Below are 19,268 nucleotides of genomic sequence, written 5' to 3'. Positions count from 1 at the left end.
GCCTTAACCTCCTGGGTATTAGGGTTACAGGTGTTCACCACCACACCCAGTTCTCACCATGCATTTTATACACAGAACTTAAATATTTGAGGATTTTGGCATCCTGAAACCAATAGCTCACAGACATAAAAGGAGCAACTGAACATATAAGACTATTAAAAGAATAAAGTACTGTTGCTAAAATCCCTCCCCTGTGCTAACAGAAACATCTCCCCTCCTCCGAAGGTTCCAACAACAAACTGAAGTATGATTCCACAAAAGGTCACCCAAGAGAATCAGTGAGTTGAATTAAGCTTACTTATAGAGCAGCAGGGAGGAGTTATAGGCAGAAGCAGCTACATTGGAAGGTCTGCACCTAGCAAGGATGGAGGCAACGTAGATGAAGCCCCTCCCCTTAATCTTCCCCATCTATACCATCCCATCCCATAAGACCATAAGGCCATATGCCACTAAGGAAAAATTCTATACAACTGGTAGGGCTGGCTGGCTGGCTGGCTGGTTACTCAGGTGAGGGGCCTATGACCTTCCTCATCGGCTCCTTCTACAAGGGAAGGAAAATAGTCAACCCCAGACATGGTGTGATCTTTACAAGCAAGCCTAGCAGAGCTTTTGAAGATGGCTACGGTTTGACTTGAAGGAAAGTCCTGTACCCTAAGTACTGATACATGCTAGAACATGAATAAGCATTACTGTAAGCGAAATAAGCCATACAACAAAGTCTGCATATTGTATGATTCTGTTGACATAAATTCCCCCCAAGCATGCAAATCCAGAAAGACAAAGAAGATGAGTGGCTGCCAGGGACTTTTGGGAATGGGAGAATAGACGTGATGAGTATGGGTTTGGGGAGAGGAGAAGCGAAGCTGCTGAAGGATGGGAAGTAATGATGTGTAAACAGCATACTCAACGTCATCGAGCTGTGTGCTTTCCACAGGTCCTTGGGGCATCTCAAGTATAGCTGTAGAAAGCTGTTAGCGGAAAAATTGATCTCATATTTTGAAATTACTGCCATTTCCCCCCTGGCTTTCCTAATAGTTACATACAGAAAATGTGTGCTAAAAGAGAGAGAGAGAGAGAGAGAGAGAGAGAGAGAGAGAGAGAGAGAGAGAGAGAGAGAGAGAGAGAGAAAGAAAGAAAGAAAGAAAGAAAGAAAGAAAGAAAGAAAGAAAGAAAGAAAGAAAGAAAGAAAGAAAGAAAGAAAGAAAGAAAGAAAGAAAGAAAACAAAGTGTAACAATCTCTGACCTCAAGTCTGACATATTCTTATTAGAATTCCTAACTACAGTGATTTGTTGTCATGAACTTGACAGGTCATGAAAACAGTGGGGTAGTGGGGAAGCTAGAGGGTAGAATGTGAGTGGGGCACAGGCTGCTTAAACCAACACTCCTGGGGCTTCCCGTGGGCACCGCAGAGAAGCTGGGAAATAAGAGTAGTGTCATCACATTTCCATCACCGTCCACGCCAAAAATCAGTTTTCAAACAAAATTCTCAGAGACCTATCATGATTAAATAAATAAATAACTCGAGTGACGCCTGGGGAAATGTCTTTATAAACATGAGTGAAACTGTACTGTATGCGTTTCTCTCCATTCTGAGGAAGCGTGCACCTCCTTTTCACCGGGTTCAAGCACATGATTCTAGCTATGTGTGTATAAATTATCCTTACATTTGAGTGTTTGACATCGTTCAAGTGAATTCTTTACCTATTTAACCGCTTGGAACTTCTAATGGTGTGCATACTTGTACTTTAATTACATAGATTTCATTTTTCTCTGTATATAGTTAAAATACTGGCAGCTAAAAAAAGCATCAGCTATTTCTGTCAGCCCTCTCCTGGGACTCTCTGCTCCCTAGTTAGGCAATTACTTCAAATTGAGCAATTGCAGTGTCTTTTCTGCTGGTGGTTATCATTTCAAAAAACTCACGCCATTTCTCTTTAAAGGAACAGCACAGAATAATGCAAAAGCTTCCCTCGGCTGGTCAGAATGCTGCCTTTAAACACAGTCGGAACTCTGCGGTCTGTATTTAGATTGTGGTCTATATTTAGACTATCCTAGGGAGTCCACGGGTTGTAGGCAGAGCATGTGTTCTTCTGTTAGTCATTTTAAGAAATCTTTTTCCCGCTTGCCATTTAGTGGGGGCGGGGGGGAGCCATGAGGAATCACAGAGACGAAATAAGTTGTTGATTAAAAGCATGAAGGAAAGATCATAAGTAAGAAAAACTCAAATTGAATCAATTGTGTGTTTCTCCCCCTGGGGCTCTCCACAAGGGCAGAGCCTGCTGCTGCCCCTTGCTCCAAGCAAACCTTGCCTTTGCTCTGAGCATCCAAGCTCGCAATGAACTCTGGAGCCTGCTGCGTGTTGATTGGCTACTTAAATGTCTGTCTCCTTCTCTCTAAATTCTAAAACGGAAGCAACGCTTATTCTTCAAACAGTCCTCTGGACAGTGATTCCGTAACTGATTGAAGTGGTCATTTCCTCCGGTCAAACAAACACTGGCAAGATTTCTCTTCTTCTTTTCTTTTTCTTTTTTTTAATCGTCTTTTCAAAACAGGTTTTGTCTATGTAGCCCTGGCCACCACCGCCTGGCACCATTTCTAGTCACCCCCCACCCCAGGTTCTCCTATCAACTGCCTTGACTCTAAGGGATTTTGTAATTATTTCTTATCATTTTATGAAGTCACTCCCACTGAGCATCACAGGGCAACAGGGGCTAGAACAAGCAATTGCTCATTGTCTTTTAGGAAGTCAAGGGGAAATTCGGAGCTGGGATGTAGCTCAGTGGGAGATTGCTTGCCCAGCATGTACAAGGCCCTGAGTTCAATGCCCGGTACCAGAAAAAGAAAAGGACTCTGTCTCATAACAGCAAACAAATCACCCAGAAAAACAAAAAGGAAGGAAAATATGTGTATTGCCTAGAAAACATGCCACGCGTCTAGCACAAGTCTTACTATCCACAATTGTACTACCAGTGGCTATTCTTTGTATGACGCAATTAAACAGAAGAAGCACATCATATATTATCTCAACCAAGACGCTTTTAAAATGGAAAGGAGCAGTCACAACTGCATCAACACAACTGCATCAAGCCAGCAAACAGGTTTAGAGTCCACAGAAAGAAAATACCATGAACTATTTTGACAGCCCATTAATTTTTTTTACCTCTATTTTGTGCTCATGTGCTTACACGCATTTGCCATGCCCCCACCCCGTGTGTGTGTGTGTGTGTGTGTGTGTGTGTGTGTGTGTGTGTGTGTGTGTGTGTGTAGGCAAAAGGCCAACTCGAAGGAGCCAGTTCTCTCCTCTGCCACGTGGGTTCCAGGGGTCAAATTCAGGTTGCCAGCCTCGACAGCAAGCACCTTTATCCTCTGAGCTGTCTCGCCAGCCCCAGTCAGCTCACTTTTAAAAGGCTTCAGACCTTTATAGTCCAAAAAACTGTCCTATTTCCCTGCTTTCCAGGCAGGGCTAATGTCTGCCACCATAGATGTGATCACATTTGAGTATTTTTCTTCTGCATAGACTTCACTTTCTAGTAAGATAAATTCTGCTGGGTTCAGCATCCTACCAGGGAGTAGATGCTTTTTTAAGGTTTATTTCAAACTCTAGACTCATATAAAGCTAATCTGAAAAAAAAAGTTTTTTATTTTTGGGTCTTTTTTTAGCTCAAATGTCTAAGTAAAACAGTTTCTAGGCCTCCCCTATGGGTAATTGGGAAGACATAATTACAATGTTTTTGTAAAAGTAAATAAATTTAATTGATCAAAATTTCTTATAGCTTATAATCAAACTTATGATCTGTGATATAACCCATTGGGTCTGTGATTTTTAGAGTATGCATTTAGCTCTGATAAGTTCATCATATATTCCTCTCATTTAATTACCTGAGTCCCATTCTCCAGATGAGGAAGCAGAATTTGACAGAGTTGCAGTACTAGTGAATTATAGGACTGGAGTCTAAATCCACTCTGGCTGCAGATACTGGGCTCCTCCATGTCCAAGTTCATGATTTACCAAGTACTTTTTCTACTTTGAACTTACCTGGAACTCTGGCATAGCCCCAAACACCATATTCCCTAGACGGCATATCAAATACCTCTTGCAAATCACTTAGATGCTTATTAACACACTGACTGATAATAACCATGATGGTTAGACAAGCAAACAGTATTTTCAGAGCTCATTAGTAAAATTAAAAACTTCAAGTCTTCTGAGACCGATTTTTTAAGAAACAGTTCATAAAGGACGGTGTCTTTGAAAATGAAATAGCTGTAAATAGACAGAAAGGCAGTTAAAAGAATTCTTTAAATAATCTAAAAACCACCCTGTGCATTTCCAAAACCCACCTGCTATCAAGGTTTTTAAAATAAAACCTTAAACAATAATTTGTGTGGGCATGTATGTATTGGTGTGCATGTGTGTATAGGGTATGTGTGCATGTGTGGTCATATGCACATAGGGCCAGAGGTTGATGTCAAAGGTCCTCCTCAATAGCTCTCTACCCTATTTTTTGAGACATGGTCTCTCACTGATCTCACTGAACTTGACAATTTGGCTAGGCCATCCAGGGAGCCCCAGGGATCTTCCCACCTCTATCTCCTCAGCACTGGGACTACTGGAGCATACTTCCCTGCCTGACTTTAGGATGGATGCTGGGTATTAAACTTAGGTTCTCACGTTTCTATGGCATGCACATTACCAGCTGAGCCATCTCCCTAACCCTCTTAAAATTCAATTTAAGTAATATATAAAAATATAATATAAAAATTTTCAACTGTTTTCAACATTAAGAAATGGTTGCCAGGCAGTGGTGGTGCACGCCCTTAATCTCAGCACTCAGGAGGCAGAGGCAGGTGGATCTCTGAGCTTGAGGCCAGCCTGGTTTATAAAGTAAGTTCCAGGACAGCCAGGGATACACAAAGAAACCCTGTCTCAAAAAACCAAACCAAACAAACAAAACAAAAAGACAAGAAATGGCTACTGATACCAACGCTTTAAAAGACACCACATTGGCCCTGCAGCACAATGATAGCTCCCTGGATTTCTAAGAGACACCACCTTTTATCAATGAAAAATACTTATTTTCGGTGCTACGGCTTGAACCAAGGGACTTGCTAGGCGATTCTCTAACTATGCCATATACTCCCAGCCCTAAATTCTACCTTGGAGAAAGATGTAGGCCTTTATGGACTTTTAAACCTAAATAATAAAAGGTTTTTATGTTTCAACTTTGAAACCTAACATTCTAAGCCAGCATCCAAGATTATTATAGTGTAGATTTTCCCCGAGATGCATATTTTGAAACGTCAAACAAAATATGCTAAAAGATATTTCATTAAATAGCCAACGTGACCCATTTCATGACCCTCTGTAACATCAGTTGGAGCCTATGCCAACTACATGATTAGGTCATTAGAGTAATCAGTTAACAAGTACAAATAATTATAGGTCATCCATTTGGATTGTCCTCTATTCTTATATGAACCAGCAAATATAAGCCTGCGTCAAGACAGAGTGAAAATCCCTTTCAGAATAGAGATCTTTGAAAACCTCAGATATGTTTCTTTAACTCACCTTGACATTTTCTTAACTCCACCCACAACATGTGTTCTGAGTTGGGTAAGTGCCTTTTATTTCTTACTAGGTTTTAAGCAATTAGGGACAAGGACTTAATCCGAAATCAATATGCATTACTAGCTAACAAAATAATAATAATAATAATAATAATAATAATGATGATGATAAATAGAATATATAAGCACTAAATAGTCTGTGGTAGCTAATTAGTCTATTTTTGGTGACTTGAAAACAACAAACTTCAGGAAAGAACTTAGAAAAAAAACTTGTCTTTTTTGTTCATCTAGAATATAACAAGTCATAACACTAATAAGAATTACATGTTCGTTTTTTCTCTCCAAGTAGGATGAAAATAGCATAAACATCCACTAGGACGTCATTAGAGTTGAATCAAATGACAAGCTCAGAACTAACAATCAGCAGTCATGTAATGTGTCTAATTCAAACCAAAACTGTACATGAATTGTCTTGCAAACATATGAAGCATGATCCTGCTCCATCAGGGGCAAAGCTCAGAGTCTGTCTCAGCACCAAGACCTAGAAACCTACAGCCAGCTGGGAACAGGAAAGCCAGAAGGAGGTTTCTTCAAAACCACCTACACAGGGGCTGTCTTCCTGCTCCAGGATGGCCTGTGGAAACAGGCTTCCTGCCCAAGCCCAAGGAGCACGTGATGTCCATGGAAAACCGTAAAGCCAGCCAAATTCCCACCCACAGCAGCATCTGTCCCCAGAGCCCTGACAATCCACAGAAACCAACAGGCTCAACGTGATGGCAGAAGAAGCCCCTTGTGAACAGAAACCCTTCCGCTACTTTGCAGAGATGCAGCCAGGCAGTTAAGAGAACCATGAATATCACAATGCAAGAGCTGAAAACAGGCATTTCATCAGAAAAGAAAATGGGGTAGAAAAAAAAATGGGAGTTCCTTAAGAATAAATGGGGAAATGAGCATAAGACATTAAGAAACAATTGCAGAGAAAAAAATTAATGTGACAAATGAAACCTATTTCAGAAGAGGTAGGAAAGTAAAAACTAAATAATTGAGCAGTAGGAAGCAAAATTGAGCCTTATCTGTCCATAATCATTAGTGAATGTTATTATGATGCGCTGTTTTCTAGAGAGGGCTTATCCTTTAATACACATTTAAACAAATTTAACCATCTTGAATGCAAACCTTTATAAAGCCTATTGCACATTGCTTTGGCATCATCAACATGATTATTCTTAAAAACATGTGGAAGAAAACACTAGCTGGGAAGTGGTGGTGCACATTTTTTTAATGCCAGTACTCAGGAGGTAGAGGCAGGAGGATCTCTGAGTGTGAGGCCAGTTTGGCCTACAGAATGAGTTCCAAGTAAGCCAGAGATGCACAGAGAAACCCTGCCTTGAAAAACCAACAAGCAACAACAAGAAAAAAGGAAAGGAAAAAAGGAGGGATGGAGGGAGGGAGGGAGGGAGGGAGGGAGGGAGGGAGGGAGGGAGGGAGGGAGGGAGGGAGGGAAAAAACAAAAAACACTGGGCACTGATTTGACACAAATGCCAACCTGAAGACACATGCTCAGTTCACTCATTAGAATTCAGTGAGAAAATAAAATGCAGAGAAGAAATCTGATATTTGTGAGAAAGGGTGAGTGCAAGAATTTTGTGCTTAAAAGAAAAAAACCTTCTCAGACAATTTGGATCCATAGCTCATTGCACAAAGTGAGAATATAGAAAATATTTGTCTGGTCATCTGTGCTCAGACTCTGTTATTTCAGGTACCTGTGCATGAGTTCCACATTTACTCATTGAGAATATAATATGTCCTAATATTGAGTGTGGTTTTATTCCATTTAGGCTGTCTTAATCAAATGTCATACACTAAGTGGCAAATAAATAATAGGAATTTGGGCCTGGGGAGATACAGTGGTTAGGAGCGCTGGCTGTTCTTCCAGAGCCTGGGTTCAGTTCCCAGCACTCATATGATGGCTCACAACCATCTGTGACTCCAATTATAGTTGCAGTTCTGGGTTCTGAGGGCTCCACATGCACAGACAGACATGCAAGCAAAACCCATACATACAAACTAAAAATAGAAAGAAAAGCATCATCAGATTCAATGCCTGATGAAATCCCATTTTGATTCATGGACAGCCGTCTTTCTGTCTCTTCATATGGCAGAAAGGGCAAAGGAATTCTCTGCTGTCTCCCTTATGAGGATAACTTTTGATATCTCTGCCCCTAAAGACCATCATATTATAGATTACATTCCAACATAGGAATTTGGGAGGGTGTGCACATAAACATTCAGTCTAAAGTAAACTCCTAATATGCACTCTGACAAAGATGAAGAAAACATAGTTATCAAAGAATTCCCATTCAGCAAGAGAGGAGAAGTAAGTACACAATTAGAATACAATGAGGTCAGTCTAACAAGAGGAACAGGGAAAGGGCTTCTAGCTTAGCCTGGGCTTCTTGAGGTGATGATATCCAGGGGCCACTCCTAAATGCTGAGGTGTTAGTCAAGTGAAGTTGGAGAAGGAATGATGGAATTAGGAGTTGGATGGTGGAAGGTGAGAAAAAGATAGCCATACTTCTAGGTTTATCTCACAGTCAGTGAAAAATTATGGGCATACAAAGTTACCACTAACAGATTTGCAAAATGACTTTCTGGTAAGTGGAATGTATTTGGATGCTGGTGGTAGTCATAGTGGTGGTGGTGGTGGTGGTGGTGGTGGTGGTGGTGGTGGTGGTGGTGATCATGGTGGTAGTAGTAGTAGTCATGGTGGTCATGGTGGTGGTGGTGGTGGTGGTGGTCATGGTGGTGCTGGTGGTAGTCATGGTTGTGGTGGTGGTGGTCATGGTGGTCATGGTGTTGGTGGTGGTCATGGTGGTAGTTGTGGTGGTCACGGTGGTGGTGGTGGTGGTGGTGGTCATGGTGGTCATGATGGTAGTGGTTTTGTTTGTCTGCTTTTAAGATAGGATCTCACATACGGATCTCAAGATTACCTGAATTTGAATTCCATACCATACTCTCCCAAGTGCTGGGATTACAGGTGTGCATGACCACACTCATCTTGGAATGGAGATTTAAGAAATGGAAGGAAACATATGAATCCTGGAAGGACTTGAAGCAAGCAGATCTGATATAAAGGCGGGACAGGAAGAATGACTGACGAGAAGAGAATGTGAGGCAAGAAGGGTGGGAAAGAGCTCAGCTTCCTGACCCAACAACACCGGAAGCCTCCTGACATCCCCAGCCCTGCTTTCCTTTGTCTCAAAAAAGTCAGATAAGTAAATAAACATATATAGAATGATAGATAGATAGATAGATAGATAGATAGATAGATAGATAGATAGATAGATGATAGATAGATAGATAGATAGATAGCGATAGCAATAGAGATAGATAGATGATAGATAGATAGATAGATAGATAGATAGATAGATAGATAGATAGATAGATAGATAGATAGATAGATGGATGGATGGATGGATGGATGGATGGATGGATGGATGGATGGATGGATGGATAGATAGATAGATAGATAGATAGATAGATAGATAGATAGATAGATAGATAGATAGATAGATAGATAGATAAAGAAGGGTGGAAAAGGTAAGGAAAAAGGTGTGTCTCAGGTGTGGCACAGCCCTTCTTATCTGGTAGTCACTTATCCCCCCTAAGGGTCCTTCATCAATTTGGAGCCCAGGTGGCCACCAAGGGAACTTCTGATTGCAAAAGCTATGAAGCATTAGAGTACTGGTTATTGTGTTATCCAGTGATGGCCTCAAAGTCTTTCAACATTTGCCCCTATACTAAGTGCCCCTGGACTTCAGCTCAGGTTCTATCATAAAGTACCTTTACATTTCCACTTTGTGCTAACTTGAGAAACACAGCTGCCGCTGCTGACAAGACAATATCCTGCCGAAAGCAATGCCCCCACTTGTCTTCTAGCACTGCCATTTCAGCTGGGTGCTGTAGGTATGAGTAATTGCCCTGCTTTTGAACTACATAGTACTCCATTTGCAAGTCCCCATGAAACTCACATTGGGCTGTACGCTCTGATATCCAAATGCTTTATAAGCTCCATCAGAGTTTAAAAACTGAGAACAAGAAAGATTCCTTAATAGTCTTTGTGCCTCTTCACATAAATCACCCCCTATGGTGCCTTGCATACACAGTACAAGTATCACCTGGCATCTTTGTGCACTCTGACTATTATAGTTGTGGTTTATGAGTAAGTAGACTTCCTCTGAGGACCTAAGAAGCACATACTTCTAAGTGGATGAACTAATTAATACTCAGGAGGTTTTAGAGTCATTTAGAAGGCCTTTGCGCACTTCCATGTTAACTGTGCTCTAGGTTGTTAAGATTTGGAGATATGGAAGAGCAAGATAAGAAGGAAACACTGAAGACACCTCATCTAATTTGATAAAAAAAAAGAGGCAGCTATACAAGAAAATAAACATAACTGCCTTCTCTGTTTTTCTTTCATGTATTTGCATATCTTTATTTATGCCTCAGTCCTCAGACTCAAAGGGCAGCTCCTCTAAGAGTACCAGAGTTATAACCATGCAGGAATATTTACAACGGCAGAAAGACAAACATATAATAGGGAATAATGCTTCCAAAAACATCTGTGTAGAGAATGTGCCGTGTGACCCTGATCCCGTGAAGTCCAGTAAGCATTCTGCACCAGCAAGCTGGGGAAAGTTAATTGAGGGGCAGGGTGTCAGTGCAGAGCCCTCAAAAGAACCAGAACGTAATTCCTCCAGCCATGGCAAAAATCCCAAGGTCCACCATTCTGAGGAGTTAAGGACATACAGTGTGTTAAGAAATAGTAAAGGAAAATTTGATAGGAAGCAGCCAGACAAAGCCTATATAAAACCAAATTAGAAAGATTGACCAGTATGAGTAAGTCCAGCCAGATATCTCTCCAGATAAAGGAACAAAGGAAACAGTACCTGAACCAGGTTGCATTTAAATGCACAGAACGGGAAAGCATTTGTCTCACTAAGTTGGACAGTGCATCCAAGAAGTTTAGTAAAGAGAAAGAGAAGAGTAGGGTATATACACCCATGACAAAAGATGACACTGACAAACACATGTTGGAGTTTAAATTATGTCCAGATGTGCTGTTGAAGAATACAAGCTCTGTTGACAAGCAGGATGAGCCTGGGCCTGGGCCTGGGCAGGATCAAGCACCTGTGCAAGTTTCAGGAATAAAAACTATTTATGCCTCAGTCAAATGTGCCTCTTCTCAGAGGACTAAAAACCCATAAAACTCTGTAAATAATCCTATAGGAGTAATGTTTGTATTGTTTTTTTAGATTTATTTTTGCTTGATTTTGTGTGTATGAGTGTCTGGCCTGCATGTATGTATGTGCACCATGTGTGTGCTGTGCTTTGTGCCCATGGAGGTCAGAAAGTGGTGCCAGATCCTCTGGAACTGGAGTTACAGATGTTTAGGAGCCACTTTGTAGATGCTGAGATTGTAACCCAGGTCCTCTTCAAGAGCAAGAAGTGCTCTTAATCATGGAGCCATCTCTCCAGCCCCTTACAGGAATAATGTTGGGCTATATGTCTACTCTTCCAATTACACTGTCTTCTCTGATAATTAAATCACACAAAGAAACAAGTTAAAGTCACATTCTGAATGATTTTGACCTTGCTTAGCAGTGAGTTTTTGAGGGTTATATCTCGTCCACACATTTCAATCCCATCCATGAAGGTGCTGCTCTTATCTCTTATAGGCCTCATCTTGTGACAGTATTATATGGCCCATCAAGTTTCAACATGTCAGTTGTAGGGAACACCTGAGACCATAGCAACACTGGACCACCACTCATATTTCTCATGCCATCCAGTCTTTTTCTTCCCCAGGAAATTCTCACAGCCTTCTTATGCAGCATGCCAGGTAGCCTCTACCAATAATCAATACACTGTATGAAACCCATTTGCCTCCCTGGACCTAGGCTCACATCCAGTGGAACCACATCAGCACATGCTGTTTACAGTGTGCTTTCTTGCCCAGTTAAAATACTAATTCCATAAATCCCTTTGCAGTGTTTCAAATTCCTTTACAATCCAACCACAAATGTATTACCAATGTAAGGAAACTCAACTCCAGCCCCATTCGCAGAGCAAATATAACTTAAGATTTCCCTTTCACAGTTAAAAAAAAAAGTCTCACCTCATGCTATCAGTTCCACTGTTATAATATTAATGCTGACTAATATGGTTTGAATAAAAACTTAGATGTCAGTAATGTTCACTGCTTTGTAAATATGAAAATAAAAGCCCAGAGAGCCAGAAATTCAGACACAGTCAAGACTTAAATTTTCTAACCTCTTACACTATACCACCTCTACTCTTCCAGGTACTTCTAAATGCTCCCTGGAAAGGGTAGCACTCCTAGAGGTCTATAGTTTTCTTCATGTGTACACTAAGAGCAGAAGATTCGCTCAGGAAACTCATACCCAGGAAAGCAAACACATAAAAACATCAACTAAGGCCCTGTGAGTTTAGCTCTATGACTACTCATTCTGTTACTCCTGCAACTTTCCTGGAGCTGTAATTTTTTTTTAATACCCGGGTAAAAGAACATGAGACCTACTATTGGCTGAACAAAAATTACAGTCTTAAAATTATAGGTGTCCTACAATAGGATGAGATATATATACACATCAAGATATTTTAAAAGATAATTTTTGCAGTGAGGAAGGATGGAAAAAGCAACTTTAGGTGGTTTAATTACTGGTGACAAAGGAAGATGACAAAGTGAGAAAATTACTTCTGTTCTTTGACTTTTATGAATTAACCAATCCAATAAGAGCAATTTAATACTAATTACAATAAATTCGGGGGAACAGTAGCCAAGACACTCAGGTGGCTGATCTAGAAACAAAGCCATACAGAAGTCAAGAAAGTAGAAAAGCAGGAAGATGCTTTTTGAAATATCTACTTCGACCTGCTCATTTTTTTCTGACGATGAAAGCCAGAAGCAGACATTCTAAATGAACTGCCCAAACTTCTGCAGCCTGATCATAAAAGAACTGTTCTTTCTCCTGTATCCCAGAGCCTGTCATTCTGACTCTTCTGGTACTTGATGAAAAGCCAACAGCTGACTACCAAATTCACCAGTCTGCTGTAAGTTCTGTGGGGTTGACTCCAGTCTTGGATGTTAGGAGATGCTTTTCCTGTAGTCTTATGCATATCACCACACATCAGTCCTTTGGACAATATGTTGTTTTTCCTGTGTACAAACCAAAGTCCCAAAGCGTAATTTCATCAGTCCTGACTGGCCTGAGCTGGGTGGTGTGCCAATCTTCAAACCAATCACAGTGGCCATTGGAGGTGAGGAAGGGTGAAACACATTTTAATTTTTAGTCGATATCATTGTCTCCCATGCTGAGCCACGAGCAGATTCACTGACACTGAAGTCACAGACCGAGCACCGGCAAAAGGGAGAACTTTTTGTTTTGTTTGTTTGTTTCCAGACAGGGTTTCTCTAGGTAGCCCTGGCTGTCCTGGAACTTACTTTGTAGACCAGGCTGGACTTGAACTCAGAGATCCACCTGTCTGCCTCCCTAGTGCTGGGATTAAGGGTATGTGTCAGCACTGCCCGCTAGACAGAATAATATTTTAACAATTGGAGTATCCTTAATAAAAGAAGCAGGTGCATCCTGCTTCCTGGTAGTGACAAACATGCATTGCCTTAAAAGAAAACAACTTCAGATAGCACAGCAAATCCAATATCTGTCTATGAATAACAACTGAAAGAATAAAGATTAAGAGAAAAAAATCCAAAAAGTGGCAGCAAGATGGCTCAGCAAACCTATAACCTGAGTTCAGTCCTTGGAACCTATATGAAGAAAAGGACCAACCACACAAATTGTCCTTAGACCTATACATGCAGACCATGGAATGCATGTTCACATACACACACACACACACACACACACACACACACACATACATGCACACAAAAAAGTTATTAACTAAGTATTTTTAAGTTTTCAAACTCTTGTCTTGAAGGGAGAAAAGATTGGTTTGTTCTCTTGTGCTTGAGGAATTAAATTGGGTCAACAGGCGGAGGAGACAAGGATACAAATTAAAGTTAGTAGATGGACAATGCCAGCAAGATGTCTCAACAGGTAAAGGAGCTTGTTGTCAAACCTGAAGACCGAATTTAATCCCAAGGATCCACACGGTATAAGGAGACTAATAACTCTTGCAAGTTGTCCTCTGACCTCTGTGACTGCATTTAGGAACCTCCCCCCATAAACAAGCAAACAAATAAATGTAAGTCTAAAAAAAAAAAAAAAACAAGTCAATTGGTGGAAAAAACCTGCTAGCAGTTAGAGTTCTCCAGTGATTGACAGATGGGATCAGGAAGTAGTGCATTTGCCACCACTGGCAGCAGTCCCACTCTGCTTTCTGTTGCCGTGATAAAACACTAACTAAAACCAACATGGGGGAGGAAAGGATTTATTGCATCTTGCAGTTCCTCAGTCACAATCCAACACGGAGGGAATTCAGGGCAGGAGTTCAAGACAGGAACCCGGAGGCAGGAACTGAAACAGAGGTCATGGAGGAACGCTGCTGACTGGCTTACTCTCCATGGTTTGCTCAGCTTGCTTTCTTCTACAGGTCAGGACGACCAGCCCAGAGGTGGAACTGCCCATAATGGCTTGGCCAGCCTACGTCAATTACTACATTTAAAAATGCCCACGGGCCAGTCTGACAGTGGCAGTATTTTCAATTGCAGTTCCCTCTTTCTGTGTGATTCTAGTTTATGTCAAGCAAACAAAAAACTATCACAGAAGCCTTCAAGTTGGGTAAGGTTGACCAGCTGTCAGGAGTGTCAAAGAAGGACTTCAACACTGGGTGGAGATGTGCTCAAAGCTGCCTCTTAAATTCCTTTCCAGCTCTGATTCTAAATTATTGAGACTAGCATGAATAAAAGATCCAAGCTCATTCATGAACTAAATTATTCAACAAACAGTAATAGAACTTTCAGCTATGAAGTTGAGTCAACTAGGCTTTGGGTGATACCAATCCTGCTTTACAAGGAAAATAGATACAGGTCTTAGACAATAATGTATTTTTTAAATCAAAACGTTACAATTAATTTTATCAGAAAGCATCATCCATAGTAACATTCTCTGAAGAAGAAAAAAAAACCATTCTATTTAAATCTTGATCTATTGGTCCACAGAATTTCACATTGGAAAAATTTTAACACACCATCTGAGCAAGGCTGAGTCCTTTACTGCTGTTTTCTGCCTTCCTGCTGGGATGCAAGGTAACAGTCTCTTCTCCACGCTCAGTCTGAAGTGACTTCTCTTGTCCATTTGCTTTGGTTTCTCCTTGTTGTTGTTGAGAAATGTTCTCAATATGTGTGGTAGCCAAGACTGGTCTCAGACTCCTTGGATAGGCCAAGCTGGCCTGGAATCCTCATCTTCCTGCATCCATCACCCATCTAAATGCTTCCATTACAGGCACATTTCCCCAAACCCAACAGTCTTCTTCTCCTTACCTTATATTTTTAAATTGTTCACCAAAAAAATTCATCTTAGACTATAGTTCTACTTGAACATCTTTATACAAACAACTTTAAAGCATTTAAAATTTTTTTGTTGTTTTTTTGTTTGTTTGTTTTTTGAGACAGGGTTTCTCTGTGTAGCTTTGCGCCTTTCCTGAATCTCGCTCTGTAGACCAGGCTGGCCTCGAACTCACAGAGATCCGCCTGCCTCTGCCTCCCAAGTGCTGGGATTAAAGGCATGCACCACCACCGCCCGGCTTTAAAATTTTTGATAAATAATAATTATATGTAGTCACAAGGCAATGTGACATTTTGACATATGGTATCATAGAATTATTATATCAATCTAATCAATGTATCCAGAGCCTCGACTGCTTACCATTTTTTATAACTAGAACCTTTTAAATGTCTGTGTTCAGCAACCTTGCAGTATGTAATTGAGTGTCATTAACTACTGTCACCACACTGTACAAGCGGAAAACTTACTCCTCCTATCTAATGGCAACTTTGTTCCCTTTGAATGACCTCCCTTTTGTCCAGGACACACCCTTTTGAATTAGTTCCTACCTGGGCTTAAGGAGCAACAGGGTACAGATATCTTTAGAGATGCGTGTGTACTGACCTAAGAGTGTCATCGGTTTGCAGAACTATCTCCTTAAAGCAGTACCTGTATTTTAAAGACAGCAGACAGATGTGAATGGTAGTTTGTAACTGGTTCCTTTCCCTTTTTCTTCTTCTCCTCTCTCTGTCTCTCTCTACGAGTGAGTTTGATAGCTTTCTCATGTCTCCCCCCACCCTGCCCCACCACCCCCCATAATGACAACATTCTTACTGCATGGAAAGAAATCAACAGGGTACAGAGACAGAGGCAACACACCAGAGAAAAGAAAGAGAACAGAGGATGTGAATTCCAAGAGGAAGGGCAAATTTTCTCCCCAAACAACTGACTCTCTCGGATAGCTAATCCGAATCCCTGCCCCGCTGTTCTCCTTTGCTTTCTGGTGCTGTGATGAAGAGTGTGACCAAGAGGAACTTGTGGAGGAAAGGGTTTATTTGACCTTGCAGGACACAGTCTGTCACTGAGGGAGATCAGGCAGGAATTCAAGGCAGGAGCTAAAGCAGAGACCCAAGGAATTCTCAGATCTCAACTCTCTCTTCTCAGGCATGTGTAGATTGTGTCAAGTTGACAAGAGCTAACTCTGACACCCACTTGCCTTTATCCGCAGGAACCCAAAACAATGTGAGAATTTACCGCTAGGTCCCTTTTCCTTTAGATTCACATATATCGATGATGAAAAACTAAGGGTTCTTGAATGTTTACTTACAATTTCAAACATTTCAAAAATGAACCCCCATTCTGAAGGATCTGACAAAGGAGAAGCAAGCAGATGCCCATCATGTGAAGAGCAAAGAGAAAATACTGAAAATTTTAAGAAAATAACACCATGGTGTGCCAGCAAACAAAGAGAAGAACTGAAGTCTGCAGTAACTGCACTTCTTCCCAAAGTCAAGTAAATATGGACCATGACGACTGTTCCTTCTTCCCCCCCCCTGGAAAGATGAGCAAGTGGAATGAATGAAGGAGTATTCAAAATCAAGCACAAAAGGGGTGGCAGTGTGATATTAAAGCCATTCTTCGAGGAACTGCAGGGGCCATGCAGTGCCACACAGGACACTCCTTACACAAGCACACAGTGCCACTTAATTCCTGGGGAAACAGGTAAATAGACTAATCAAATTGCAATCTGACATGCTGTAGTTGCCTAGGTAATAACATTCTTATATTTCCCATGGGCAAGTGGCTGATAGCTTTCTTTAGATGTTACTCATATGCGCAGAGATTAAAATAGCTCACTCTTCCCCTAAAACGCACTTGAGAATGTATGGTCCAGGATCTAATTTGAATACTGTCTTGTGTAGATACTAACATTACATTTGTAGAAAGACGTGATTCTCTGGGTCTCTAGGAAAAACAGGCTCTTGGGAACAAAAGCATGTCATTTCAAGAAAACCCCAAGTGCATACGGTAGTAAAAGACTACTGACATAGGACTCATGCCCATGCCTTGGTAAAAGTTTTTTATTTTATTTTTTTTTTTACTCTGGCCAAGAGAAGCATCCTAGAATGAGGTGTTTAAGACAGCAGTTTCCTGAGAGTAGGGCCCCTAGTAGGCTCTGTGCCTCCTAGCCTTCAATAACAACCCATGGAAACACTAAATGGCAGGCAGCCCTTCTCAAAGACCCAAGGAGCCCAAGTCAGGCACGGTAGCAAACACCTGCAGTTGCAGCCTTCTGGAGGTAGAGGCAGGAGAGATGAGTTGAAGGCCATCTCCTTGCAGTTTCACAAGCAAGACCTTGTCTCGAAAAATGAGGAGGAAGAGGAGAAAGCAGCGTGAATAGAAAACCAGACTGTGTTCTCAAGGACTCACACACAGAACAAGCTAAGCTCTGCATGTTTTCACTACCCCATCTGTAAGCGTTCTGTGCCGTCTGAGTCCTCACTTCTGCAAGCCGTTTCTGCTCATTCTGTACCTATCTGACCCGTGCAGAGCTGCTGGACTTGCTGCATGACCTGATGCATGCCAATTAACCGATGCATGCCAAGGAGAGACACAGTGTCTTACGTTCACAGGGTTGGCAGTAAAGGCTAATGTTCTCTGTGCTACTACATATAATGCTAGAGTTGCTGGGTTTTTTTTTAAAATAAGATTTAATTGCTAAATAAAATAGTGTTTCTTTATAAGAAACAATAGCCAAAACAAAATTTCAAAAATGACCTGAAATGTTGCCATTAGACAGAAGGAATGATACTCACCATAGAGTTCTTGAGGTGACATTTTTTTCTCCATTTTTGTTAATTATGAAAGATAATGGGATTCATCATGGCATTTTTATATGTGCATATAAAGTTTTTTGTTTGTTTGTTGGTTGGTTTTTTTTTTTTTTTTGGTTTTTTTTTTTCGAGACAGGGTTTCTCTGTTTAGCTTTGTGCCTTTCCTGGAACTCACTTGGTAGCCCAGGCTGGCCTTGAACTCACAGAGATCCGCCTGGCTCTGCCTCCCGAGTGCTGGGATTAAAAGCGTGCGCCTTTTTTTTTTGTTTTGTTTTTTTTGTTTTTTGTTTTTTGTTTTTTTTGTTTTTTTGTTTTTTTGTTTTTCGAGACAGGGTTTCTCTGTGTAGCTTTGCGCCTTTCCTGGAGCTCACTTGGTAGCCCAGGCTGGCCTCGAACTCACAGAGATCCGCCTGGCTCTGCCTCCCGAGTGCTGGGATTAAAGGCGTGCGCCACCACCGCCCGGCTTTTTTGATTATCTTGTCAGAACAGATTTTGGAATACACAGTCTTCTGCAGTCTGTTGTGCAGAGATAAGTCTCTTACAGGCACACAATTATACCCAGGCTTTCATAATACTCTGTCCGACACAATCTCATGCATCTAATGGCCTCTTTCATATAATCGCCTTCATGCAGACTGTTACAGTCTGTTACAATGCTTCTCATACACACTTTCTCACAACACGTCCTCTTTCTGACTCTCTCTCTCCCTCTGTCTACACACACACACACACACACACACACACACACAGAGAGAGAGAGAGACATTAAACATCTCAGTCTGTTGTGTACAGTTACTCACAGACACACAATTACACATATACAATAATATGTGTATACAATAATAGCCAGTCAGATACAACCTCCCACACGCACCTATGGCCTCTTTCATATATAAAATCTCCCTCAGGCAGTGGGTTTCAGTCTGTTACAGTGTTTCTTACAAACAGCTTCCTCACCTGACTCTCTCATCTCTTTCTGTATGTCTGTCTCTCTCTCACACACATGCGCACACACACACACACACACACACCACCACCACCACCACCACCACCACCACCCAGAATATCCGTCTGTTGTGTACAGATAGTTACAGACACAATTGCACAGAAGCTCTCACATACATTAATAGCCTGTCAGACAGACACACATAGGTGCTTATCTCCCATTAGCACCTATGGCTTCTTTCATAGTCTCTCTCATGCGGTTTCTTAGAGTGATCACGCTACACCACCCCTTGGTTCCGCCCCTCCCTGGCTCCGCCCCTCCCAGAGTCCGGCCCACCCTACCAAGTCCCTCCTCCATTGGGCAGCGTCCAGCCTCGGCCCCACCCCTCC

This window comes from Peromyscus maniculatus, chromosome 6 (genome assembly GCF_049852395.1).
Source record: "Peromyscus maniculatus bairdii isolate BWxNUB_F1_BW_parent chromosome 6, HU_Pman_BW_mat_3.1, whole genome shotgun sequence".
NCBI lineage: Eukaryota > Metazoa > Chordata > Mammalia > Rodentia > Cricetidae > Peromyscus > Peromyscus maniculatus.
This window is presented reverse-complemented; position numbering follows the sequence as displayed.